The 13,391-nt window shown below is 37.4% G+C and overlaps 1 protein-coding gene and 1 long non-coding RNA gene across 3 annotated transcripts in view; one reads left to right on the top strand and one right to left on the bottom strand.

Annotated features, from left to right (window-relative positions):
* The window catches only part of LOC102166310, a 381,125-nt gene that overhangs the window by 160,362 nt on the left and 207,372 nt on the right, over positions 1-13,391 (bottom strand). The gene's annotated exons all lie outside the window — the stretch shown is intronic.
* Positions 1-13,391, top strand: part of RGS21 (regulator of G protein signaling 21) — a 54,371-nt gene that overhangs the window by 3,196 nt on the left and 37,784 nt on the right. The window lies entirely within an intron of this gene.

Here is a 13,391-nt window from a genome sequence, read left to right as displayed (position 1 = left end):
TGTTGTGGCCCTGGTGTAGGCTGGTGGCTACAGCTCCGATCGACCCCTAGCCTGGGAACCTCCATATGCCACAGGAGCGGCCCAAGAAATGGCAAAAAAAAAAAAAAAAAAAAAAAAAAAAAAGCGTAGGTCCTTTAAAAGAGTGCATTCTTTAAAAATCATTTATAGACTTTTAATTTGCAATTGAGTAAGATTTTGCTATTGTGTACATGTTCCAAACTCAAGAAGTGGTGTCGCCTTATTTGAACATTTACTGTTGCATGTGCCATCCTAGTACCGACGTGCATCCAGTTACATACTGGAGATGTGGAGCATGCTCTAAAATTTACAACATCAGATGCGAACAGCTCTTATTTCTAATATGTATAATACGCAGTACTCACATATGATTTTCTTCAGCATATATCGATATTTTAAAAAAGCAGTGCCTCACTATTTCCAGACACTGTCAAAATATCGCATTACTGAAAAAACATCATCACTAAACTTAGAAATGTCAAGTATGCCTTCGGGTTTGTTAAGGGGATACTACGATTTTCCATTTGATTTGAAAATAAATCAGGCATCTACCATATCCTCAAAGTAACACTATTAATTACTTCTGCTAATTACCTTGGAGCCGAGTGAACCCTTGGTGGGGAAGAAGCAGAGTGAGCGCCTCTGTGGACTGATCTGAGGACATCGCAGGCTCTTTCTTACCCCGTCAGCCTGCCTCTAACTTCTCCCCTCCCTGAGTCTGGACTCTGACCTTCCTCCTTACATGGTGCTGAGCTCAACTCTCTGTTCCGGCCTTTCTGCTACACTGTCCTCTCCCAGAAGTGGTCTTCCAGCAGAAATACGGAGAGAAAGGTGTTCCTAATGGAAGAGCCAAACTTAATCTCCCTCCCAATTTTGGCTACCTCCTCTTTCTCTGTATCGATGATATTTATCATTAGGGAGATAGTCTGATTCTTAAACCTATACTGACTCATCCTTGCACGCATCACTGCTCAGGCTTAGTAGGGAAAAACCATCTATGGAAAGAAGAAGAAGGTTTGTTCAACCCTTTTCAGGAATTTTCAAAATGTTCCTTCAAAGAACAAATATGTACTGTTAATGACTCCCTGTCATTATTGCCCTAAAGACCTGGGTTTAATCCCAGGGGATGTTTATTTAGAGGAAAATGGTAGAGAAAGAATGTTCTAACAGGGTCTGGGTGTCCACCTGGACACCAGTGAACACAGGAAGGTGAGGTTCGAATAATCTTACGCATGTAACAGGCTTCGTAATATGAGGTCCCATTTCTTTTTTTATTATTATTATAGTTGACTTACAATGTTTCTTCAATCTCTGCTGTATGAGGTCCCATTTCTAACTTTTGTTTTAAATCAATTTAGTTGTGAAGTGTTTTGTTTTCTAGGAAAATGAATCTCTAGCTCATTTCTGAAACTAGAAATGAACAGTTTCCAGTGTATTTCTGAAACTGGAAATGCATTTTCTATTGTTGCTGCCTCCTACAGGTTATTTAAAAGAAAACAGGCAAGCATATAGAATTTGGCGTTTGGAAAGAATTTCACACAAAACTTTGCCAAGAATGCTGATACCTGCAAACTGCCAAAATGAGATAAACACCTGGGTCATCAAGAAAACTTGCCCCATATTCTTACTTTTGTTTTTTTTTTTTTTTTTTTTTTTTTTTAAAGAATACATTCGCTAAAATGAGACCTTATGGTTCAGTTAAAAAAAAAAAAAAATTAGCTTTGAGAGCCAACCAATATTGACTGAATTTCTGACTCTGCTGACAATCAGTGGTGAGAATTCAGGCTGCTTTTCTGATCTGTTAGTAGAGAGCCATTTTCGCTACTTCGCAGGACAACTAAGTAGATAAAGTTAATTACTGAACATAAAGTTTCTGCTATAATTTCTGACAGATAGAAGACATTTGCTAACTGGAGGTTACCTATCCAGTTTTGATTAGACCTATATAAAGTAGTATTTTTAGGGAGTTCCCATAGTGGCACAGCAGAAACAAATCTGACTAGTATCCATGAGGATGTGGGTTCAAGCCCTGGCCTCACTCAGTGGGTCAGGGATCCATCGTTGCCCTGAGCTATGGTGTAGGTCACAGATGCGGCTCAGATCTGGCATTGCTGTGGCTGTGGTGTATGCTGGCAGCTGCAGCTCTGATTTGACCCCTAGCCTGGGAACGTCCATATGCCACGGGGGTGTCCTTAAAAAGACAAAAATATAAAACAGTGTTTTTGCTCTTCACTACATACTATGTACCTTATTATAATGCTGATAGCATTGAGATTCATGGATTACTCATGAATTATTCTGCTTGACATAATTACAAAGGTCAAGGCTGACCCAGCACAGTCCTTCTAGAGACCACGTGATATATAATGTGCAAGATGGCTACTGATCTGAGCTTTGTGCTGGCGGAGCTGGGCATGCTGGTGGCATCTGGGTGGGGAGTTCTGATCCCAGCCATGCAATCCTGCTGAGATTACCAACTCCTCAGGCCTCAGCTTCCTTACAGAGAAAATGGGGATGGAGAGACGTCAAAAGAGGATGTTCAACTGAGTCAGACCTGTGGTTTCTGGGAGGTGGAAGCATCAGGGGAGAGGGCAGTGGAGGGGCCAAACAGAGCGTGAAAGCCAAGGGCACAGAGCAACATGGTTGCATCTTTGAAAAAAGCATAATGCAGATGAGAGACATTAAGAGGCAGCAGGAGATACACAACATTGTATCATTTAGTTAATTCAAGTGCATGCAGATACAGAGCAATACACAGAGTGCATGCACATTGCAGTGGTTGCAGGAGAGGCTGTGCATCAGAGGACAACACACAGCAGAAACCCAGAAAGGGCTAGTTCTGTAGCTCGGAACATTCAAAATGTAAAGGAAAGACTACCTGAAGATGCGTTTTAATTATTTCTTCAAGCTTTGCTGGTTAGAAAAATATTCGTTACCTAAAACAGGGCTACAAACAATGGACTTTTAAAATTTCGTCAGAACATGCTATTTATGATTTACTGTACTGCTGGTTTAATTTCCTACTGCTATATTAGCATTTTCAGGAAAAAAATGAGAATAGGAATAGCATGAAGAAATAAAAAAAATTTAGAACTAGCTAATTGACTAAAAATATTGAAAAATTCTTTCTTAGTTTGGTTGATCCTAAATTAATCATGTATATACTTTCAAATCTGGCTAGCCAAAAAAAAAGAAAAAGAAAGAAAAGAAAAATCGTAAAGGCTAATTACAATGCTTACGGATTTACCAAGATTTTAATCTCCAGGTCTTTTGTAAAGCCTGCAATTAGCATAATATCAAAGAATAGACTGTACAACAGGTAATATCATGACTTTGTCTTTATCCAATTAAACATCTATCTTAAAACTGAAGTCTCATATAATGAAAAATTCTAATATTTAAATTCTAAGCTAAAGCACTTCATCTTTAAGCATATTAAAGTTTATTAACAAAATCAAGTCAATATTCAAAATATTATTTTATTCTGTTAAATTTAGATTGCTATTAAACCCATTTTTCTGCTAAGCACTTACTTAGAAGAAGAAAGAACAATACATCTTGATTTTGCAAAAGAAATAAACTCTCTTAAACTGTCCATCAGCTAATGCAACTACCAATTTAATTACTTTTCCCATTCTCAAGAATATAAAATGATCTAATTTATAATTAGAGTTGTTATGACAAGTGCCTAATAAACTTATAATGATTTGACATTACGGCTGAATTTTCATTGGAACTAGTGGTAAGTTTTATGACTTGAGTTTCTAATCCCTAGGCATATTGATAAAATCCAACTAATAAAAAATCATCCTGATCCTTGCCGTTTTCTAATTATAAATTTAGGTACTAAACATTAAAAATATAAATCAATAAGAAAGTTAATGACACCTTACAGAAAGGAGTAAATTCTTATTGATTTTTTTAATGCCTTATTACTGCATTTACAAATTGTTTACATATTCATATATAATATAAACATGGAGATCAATTAAAATAGGTTCTATATGGCTGTACAATTAGTATAAATCAAAATACTTCTTCATTAATACTACCTGCATACACTGACATAATAAGAAGCCCTGATCTGAGAATAAGGTGCTTTTTGGCCGGTTTTTCAAATTCAGTACTCGAACAAAATCCTTCATTGTCCGTGCTACCTCACATTAGAATGCAAAATTTGACTGCTCCATAAAACAACCAAAACACAAGCCTGCACCAACCCTTCCCCCACACATGTAAATTACTGCATGCGAATCTTTTGTAGAGTCTCATTTTTAAAAAGAAATTTAATACAGATTTTTCATATGATGTCCTTGGAACCACACAATATGTTCCCAGGAAATTAAAAGGGAAACAGTTAATCCAATATCCTGCCCCTTGCAGGGGCCACAGCTGATGCTTTCAGGAAGGCCAACAACCACCAGGCCTTCCCCTCAGCTTCCTCGGTAGATGAGTCCGCCAGAAGTTAAAAGTGTCCCTTTAGCACCTGAGACAACTCGTTTGAATCAGGAAACATGGCCCTCAAATACTTAAGGTCAATCACCATTTTTGTAGCAGCTGAAGAAAAGCCTATCATGACAGGCAGAAATCAAACTAGTTGACGCAGAGTGTCTGCCCCCTGCCTCCCCAAACCAGAACTTCCTTCAAAGGCCACACACAGGGCCTCTTAAGAAGGAATCTATACATTTGCAGTTCTAGTCAATGGCATATAGACTCTTTTCATTTTTTTCTTCAAATATTTTCCCATCCCGTGTTTGGCCTTATAACGGTCACCATTAGCTATGTAGTTAATAAATATTATTCTCAAACTAGGAATATAAAGGCTTCCTTGCAGTAATTCACTTTACTTCTTTATTCACTACCCCCTCTGCTTTGCACTCCCTAAATCAAATGTCCTCACAGTGTTTCCTGGTTTCCCAGGCTCCCCCACACACCACGCATACCCATCCTGGCCCAGCCTCTGCGCTAAAGCAGACACTCCAACTCCCCAGCACACCCTCTCCCACCTCTGCTACCCACAGCCCACTGTCCCTTCATTTCTTCAGAGTGTGAAGCATGATTGGCTCATTCATCTGATCAACTGTCTGAAATTTCATTTTCAATAGCTCCAGTGAACTTTCTCTTTATTAAAATAAGTGCTGGCTAGGAGTTCCTGTTGTAGCTCAGCAGGTTAAGAACCTGACTAGTATCCATGAGGATGCAGGTTAGATCCCTGGTCTCAGATGCTCAGTGGGTTAAGGATCTGGCATTGCTGTGAGATGTGGTGTGGGTTACAGATGCGGCTGGGATCTGGCGTTGCTGTGGCTGTGGCATAGACCAGCAGCTGCAGCTCTGATTTGACCCCTAGCCAAGGAACTTCCATAGGCCCTGGTCAAAGCCCTAAAAATATAAATGAAATAAGTAAATAAATTAGTGCTGGCTACAGGCACTGTGGCTTTCCAGAAGAGGTCTTGGAACAAAGGAAGGAAATGAGAGGGAAACCAGATGAAATCTGAATAAACGCTGGAGTGCAGTTAACGGTAATATGCCAATGCTGGATTCTTAGTTTGGATCTACATACATAATAATAATGTAGTATATTAGGGAGGAGCAGGTGGAATCAATGAGGAACTCTGTGTTATCTTTGCAACTTCTCTATAAAACTAAAATTAGTGCAAAATAAATGGCTTTTTTTTAAAAAAAATATTGCCTTTTAAAACAAGACTTTGATTTATTAACACAAAGAAGGAAATTTCAGCTACCATGATGGTTCTGCAAAGAAAGAAGTTTGAGATGAGGAAATTCTCCCCTTTACCCCACAGAGGCAGCTGCCTCTCTCTGCCTTTTGCATAAAGGTTGGCTGTGAAGGAAACTGCCTTCATTTGCATGGCATCTGGTTGGGCATGGCCATCAGCTCAGATTTACTTTGCAGGAAGATAAATCGCAGTGGGTCAAGGAATGTGGCCTTTAGGATGGCATGAGAGGCCACCAGGTGAACAGCATAGGACTATCAAACGAGACTAACACAAGCCAAGGGAACGTGAAATGATGAATCAAGAGACAGTCAGAAACGACCCAGGACAAGGTAGAGAGAAGAGACAAGAGACTCCCAGGTTGCTTTCACTCAGGTTACTGAGTACATGACAGAAAAACTGACTGAAAAAAAAAATTATAAATGAAAGAACCATTTAGATAGAGAGCCAAGATAATAAGCATCTACATGCCCCTAAGTTTGTGGAGATTTTAAGTAGAGATGAAAGGATAAGACGCTCCAGGGAAAGATCTGATCTGCAGATGAAGATTTGCAAATTATCAGCCATCAAATGGTATGGATGGGAGTTCTCCTCGTGGCTCAGTGGGTTCAGAATCTGACTAGTATCCATGAGAATGAAGGTTCGATCCCTGCCGCGCTCAGTGGGTTAAAGGATCCTGTGTTGCCATGAGCTGTGGTACGGGTCGCAGATGTAGCTCAGATCCTGTGTTGCTATGGCTGTGCTGTAGGCTAGCAGTTGCAACTCCCATTTGACTCCTAGCCTGGAACCTCCATGTGCCATAGGTGTGTCCCTAAAAAGCAAAAAAAAAACCCACCAAAAAACAGTATGGATGAAGTCACTCAAGAGTATTCAAATAGTTATTGGGATGCTGCAAAAAGAATGGATATTTAGGCTAGAAAGAAGCCAGGTGCTAAACCTTAGATATGCACAGCCCTGTGATCATTTACCAAGTTATTTACTAGAGAGGTTCATAGCCTTATGCTACAGAATTTATACCCCCAAAAAGTAGCTTCTACGGAAAAACTGATTGTTAAAAACCAATTTTGCCTTATGTAAATGTGTGTATCACATTTCATTATCCATTCCTAAGAAATACTACAAGTGATAAAAAAGCAAATATGTAACCAAATACAGATAGAAAGGATACACATGCAACAATTATTGTTTCCACAGATACATGTATATTTCTCTGCAGTCCATAATGTCAAAAACATGAGACTTCTCTTTAATATTAAAAGATCAATGAGTCTCGTAAATATTTAGTTAATTTTGGTTAAAATGCAGTTGACAAAGCACTAGGGTGAGGACAAATTGTACAAGAAAAATTTTACAATTATTCTCCTTACATAATTTTCTCCCTAGGAGAGTTTTTGCTTCAGCTTATTGGTCTCCATTTGGTATAATTCTCCCCTTGTTTGAGTTTCTTTGTGAAAGAGATCTATTTCACAGAAGGATAAGGTATTAACACTTGCACTTACCTGTGATTTCATGTCGCACTGGTTGTGGAATTGAACTAAATGTCAAAAACATGATGTGCTGTTCCCTTTAGAATCGTATTTCACCTCAACGTGAATTTGCCATTGGGAAATGGAAATAATGATTAGGTTAGACTGGGAAATCTGCACATAAAAACCCAGAAGTATTCACAGACAGATATATATTTATAAAATTTTAACTTTCAAGAATCTCCGCCTACAGAAAACATATGTTGGCTGCCTCTATATTTATTAAAAACCACTTATCCCTTTTAACTTTAATGTTGAAAATAAGTGATATCAAACTTCATGAAAGGTAAGCTGACAAAATCTATTCCATGCCAACTAATGTCTTGGTCACAAGGTAGTCAATCAGAAGCTGTACTGAAGTCACAGGAAACTGATGTTTCTAAGAACAGACTAGGAAAATGACATCTTTTAAGCTATGAAAAATCATTTCCCAAGAGAATAAGATAAAGTCACAAACAGAGAGAAACTATTTGCAAGGACACATCTGATTATCACAACACTGTAAATCAACCATACTTCAAGAAAACGTGAAAAGAAAACAGAAGAACCTGGCCAGAGATCTTAACAGACACCTCACCAAAGAAGATATACATCTGGCAAATAAGCATATGAAAAGATGTGCCACATTCTGTGTCATCAGGAAAATGCAAATTAAAGCAACAAGGTACCACCTCACACTTCTTAGAAGGGCCAAAATTCAGACACTGACAGCAAATGCTGTCGAGGAAGTGGAGCGGCAAGAACCTTGTTCATTATCCATAGGAATTCAAAATGGCACAGCCACTTTGGAAGAAAGTTTGGTGGTTTCTTAGAAAACTGAACGTAATTTTATCATACAGTCCAGCACTTAGGCTCTTTAGTATTTACCCAAAGGAGTTAAAAACCTCACCCACAGAAAACCATACCCAGCACAAACACCTGCTCATCAATGTTTGCATCAGCTTTCTTCATAAGTGCCCAAACTCGGTAGCAGCCATGGTGCCCTTCAGCAGGTGAATCGAGAAATCAATTGTGATACGTTCGAACAATGAAGTTTTATTCAGTGTGAAAGAGAAATAGCTATAAAGTCATGAGAAGACGTGGTAAATGCATGGTACCAAGTGAAAGGTGATCACTTGAAACGACTACCTACTGTGTGATTCCAAGTATAAAACATTCTGCAAAAGGTAAAACTATGGAGGAAGATCCCCTTGTGGCTCAGTGGTAACAAACCTGACTCGCATCCGTGAGGACGTGAGTTCGATCCCTGGCCTTGCTCAGCGGGTTAAGGATTTGGCACTGCCATGAGCTGTGGTGTAGGTGCATGTGCACCTCGGATCCCACGTTGCTGTGGCGTAGGCTGGCGGCTACAGCTCTGATTGGACTCCTAGCCTAGGAACCTCCGTATGCCGTGACTACGGCCCTAAAAGACCAAAAAAAAAAAAAAAAAAAGCCTCTCTATAGCTAACAGTTAATACTGAAAGGTAACTATCCTGTATAATATATAACCCATATAATTTATACGCTATATTCTATAATACTATACCTATTACATCCTTATTACAAAGAATATAGAATGACCATTGTCTCCATAGACTGACAAATCTGGTGAGGCTTTGTGGGACTGGATTAAAAAAATACTAGACGTGATTTTGAAATAATGATATTCCTTTTCATGTTGTACTGCTTGATGAAACAAAAGTTATTTTAAAGCACACAGTTATGACATAAACAATGACTTATAGCCAGGATTACTGGGCTAGAGAGGGAAAGAAAGAAGCCAAATTAGACTCCTCTAAGATTTTGGACATACCTGGGTTCCAAATTTAACTCTATAGCTTGTTAATTTATGAACTGAGTCAATTTCCACACTCAAAAAAAAAAAAATACAGCTACTTATCACAGCACTAACTCTGAGATGATTAATAGAAATAATTCTATAAGAACTAAATATATGCGTATGTTTATTATTTTTAAGTTGTACTGGCTCATCAAAACAAAATCTACCAAGAAAGTTGTCGTTACTTTGAAGAGTAAAATCGAAGTAACTGGCAATGTGAATATCCTATATCAAAAAAATTAAATAAATTTTTTCAGTTTTAGGGAAAAATATACACAGTGATACAGTTCTGTTGAAATCAACACTGATTTTATAAGCAGGATGTACTAAATAACTCGGTTTATCTTTATAATATGCAAAACAACTGCTTTTTTAAATACAGTGTTTCTCCTAAACGTGAAAAGCAGCATCTGGATGTGACTCTCTATTATTTCAGACAAGAAGTACATCAACTGTACCAGCCACTTGCTCATAGCAGACAAATGACACCAATACGCTGGTGTACAATCTGCATAATTCCAACATGAATTATGACGCTGAAGTCCAAACCTTTCCAGAAAGTTCAACCAGACATATAAGTCTGCAGTCCCCCTTGGCCTGTTTTAGAGCATTGTCAAGAATGGTAGAAGAAACAAAATTTGCTTTGTGTTCTGATGAAATGGTTTTACAGTGACTTTTTGTCCAGAAAAGTCAACCATTTCCTTCAAACATAATAAGGGAAACTCTGGAAACATGTAAACTTTTTCAGTATGCGTTCAAGTAACATAGTGTTAAGCTTTTAACACGGATATTTTCAGTATCCATTAAAGTAATATAGTGTTAAGGTTTTAAAAGAATCCTCAGAAGCTAAGAGTCCATCCAATACCCTGAATAAGGAGATGGATGAGGGGGTTACCAAGCAGTAAAGGCACAGTGTGAAAAGAAACAAACAAAAAAAGAGCAGAGCCAGGAAAATGACAGCTCTCTAGCCACAAGCAGATTATACCATGTACAGATCATGTAAATGCTAGAAAGCACCAATTAAAAAATAAATATGAATGCTGAATCTCAAAAAGTATGAAATAAAAATACAGTATCTTTAAAGGAAAAGTGAAAGCATCCTAAGGGTTCTGCTTACTGGGAATCAAATTCTTATTAAATAATTAACTGAGCATTTAATGGAAAATCAGTTATAACCTCAAAATGATGAAAGGAGGAAAAGTTACTACAGCAATAAATTGAGACTCTGACTCCAACACCTGTAGCAATTGAGTATTGACAGTTCTTTATGAGATGCCTATTATTTTTAAGTCATATTGCCTAACCAAGTGAAAACCAAGAAGGCTTTTTACTTTGATGAATAAAATCCAAGTAATTGGAATATGACTATATCCCATATACAAAATAAAATACAAATTCTCAATTAAAAAAATGAATGTATAATGATACAGACCTATTGCAATTAACACTAATTTTACATTGTGTATTATATACATAGCATATAATTTCCTATTAAGAACTCAGTTTATCAGATTGGAGGTAAAAGAATTGGAGAGAAAAGTTAAACACAGATGGTTATCATTTACCTGAAATTAGTTGTGTCACTTGTGTTTAGTAAGTTTCATTAATAATTTGTCTCTATTTTTTAATCAAACATGTGACAAGTTGCATATGAAATTTTTAACAAAAAAAAATGTCATAACATAGGTAATTGCCTGTTACCACTTTCTTCAATCAGAATGGCAAAGATTTAAAAAATACTAACAAAAGCTCATTGGAGAAAATATTTGGATAAATGCTATTTGTATAAGTGCAAATTGGTTAAAAGTTTCTAATGGGCAGCGGGACAATGAAAATACAAATTGTGCATAAAATTTGATGTGGAAATCTAGGCTTTAGGAATTCACACCGATGCAACAATATGTGGGTAAAAATGTGTGCAGATAAGAATGATCATCAGAGTATTATCCTCAATAGTGTAAAATGGGGAACAACCCAAACTTTAATAGAAAACTGATTAAATTGTGAAATAATTTGCAAACACTAGCTACTACGCTCAAGAAATACACTGATTGATGTCAACAGATTGTCTGATATCACATTATAAATGATTAATTTATCAAGAATTATACAATTTTAGATGTTTTCAAACAGCTCAATTCTTACAATTCCATAAGCGTTTTTATCTCTCTTTCAATAAAAAAGAAATAACAGAAGTTAATCTCAGAGTAATGCCTGTGAAAGTTATCCTAGCAACAAATCCCAAGTTTAACAAATATTTTTCATGAACATTTCATGGCTTAATAGCATCAGGTCTAACTGGCAATAAATGCAGCACCTCATTAAATCAGAGAAAAAAGCATATATCGGACATCTAAATATGCAGGACTGATCCCATTAATATGAGCACAAAATTCAATGACCTATTCTTTTCCCTTTGGATGTATGTCAGCCTCAGGACGGACATAAACTGTCAAGCATTCCGCTGTTACTTTGACTCCTCAAGGCCGTTACCCTGAGATGAACTAGTAGGTCTTCTGTCTACCTCAGCCACGTTTTGACCATTTCTGATTCTGCAGTGTCCATTTCTGAAAAGGGTGAAATGTGGAAATGTCTTTTAATTTATCTGCTGGCTCCTACTAAGGGAAAAAAGGTATCTATGCAAACTGCAGCTTAACGTAAGAAAAATAAAACTGCAGAGCCACCTGTTAGTCTGACTTGAGGAAAACATTTCTGAGGAATTAAAATACTGAGGCCACTTGATGGACTTTATAAAGCAGAAGGCTGTTTCTCAAAGGATGTGTGTTATGCAATTAATGTAAAACTGTAGCCAAATCACTGTGCTACAATCTTGCTGCCTGAGGCCATCATACAAACGAGGAAGGAAGGTCAGCAGAGACAGCAAACAGCACTACAACTGACTCTTCCCCCAAGCCCCCCAAATCTACACAAAGCCCCCAGACCTTCCACATTACGCACAGGACTAGGCATAGGAGCTTGTTTATTTAAACAGAGCTTTTCTAACTCAGTGATAAAGCCCACCTTGCAGATTCATTCACAGCATGTTAAAGCCATGTTGCATGAAAGTCTCCCAAGCTTTTGAGGGAGGAATAAAAATATATTTGGTTTTTTTGTTTTGTTTTGTTTTTTGTCTTTTTGCAATTTCTTGGGCCACACCCACAGCATATGGAGGTTCCCAGGCTAGGGGTTGAATCGGAGCTGTAGCCACCGGCCTACGTCAGAGCCACAGCACTGCAGGATCCGAGCTGCGTCTGTGACCTACACCACAGCTCACGCAATGCCGGTTCCTTAACCCACTGAGCAAGGCCAGGGATCAAACCCACAACAACCTCATGGTTCCTAGTCGGATTTGTTAACCACTGTGCCACGGTGGGAACTCCCCAAATGTTCATTATTTTTTTCTACTCTACTGAAATAAATTTTTACATCTAACATTTTTAATATTACACGCCAGCCAGTTTTGTTGTGATGCATCAAGTAGTGTGCTCCTTACGGAGAAGACTTTCAAAACCGAATAAAAACCAAATACATTTAATCTCAAAATGTTCATAGTCTACTTGGTAAACTGAAGCCCCAGAAAAAGAAAATAAATTTTTAAAGCAGAAATTATCGGGAAATAATGAAAGAAAAATTTCCAGATCCAAAGAAGAGAAAGCCCCATATAGAAATAATCAATCATATGTCCAGCTCATTCAGTGAATGAAATAGAACCACACTAAGCAACAGTATCAAACAATTTCATGATACAAAAATAAAAATATAAAGAAATGAGAATTATGTCAGATCAGTCATCAGCAACACTGAATGGAAGCAGACTATGGAGTAATACTATCAGAATTGTAGGGGAAAGGATTTTCAACCTAAATTTCTATCCCAGCCAAATTATCAATAATACAGCCATAAGCAAAACAACAACAACAACAACAAAAAAACAAAACAAAAAAGAACATACAGCTAAACTTCCACCTTCCATAAACGTTAACTCTAAATAGATTATAGGATTAAACATAAAACATAAAAACTTAAACTGTATAGACTGTAACAGGAGAAAATGTTTGAAATTTAGGACTGGGGGAAAACTCTTAGAAACAACACCAAAGGCACATCCATAAGCAAAAAAGCAATGTTAATAAATTGGAGCCCACTAAAATCACAACCTTTTGCTCTGTGAAAGACCCTGGCAAGAGGATCTAATAGTACTAGGAAACAATATCTTCAAGCTACATATATTTGACAAAGGACTCATATCTGATATACACAATTTCCAAATTTCAACAGTTTAAAAAAATAACCAGT

The sequence above is a fragment of the Sus scrofa genome, chromosome 10 (assembly GCF_000003025.6).
Source record: "Sus scrofa isolate TJ Tabasco breed Duroc chromosome 10, Sscrofa11.1, whole genome shotgun sequence".
Taxonomy (NCBI): Eukaryota; Metazoa; Chordata; class Mammalia; order Artiodactyla; family Suidae; genus Sus; species Sus scrofa.
The sequence above is the reverse complement of the archived record's forward strand: the minus strand, read 5'-3'. Positions and strand labels throughout refer to the sequence as shown.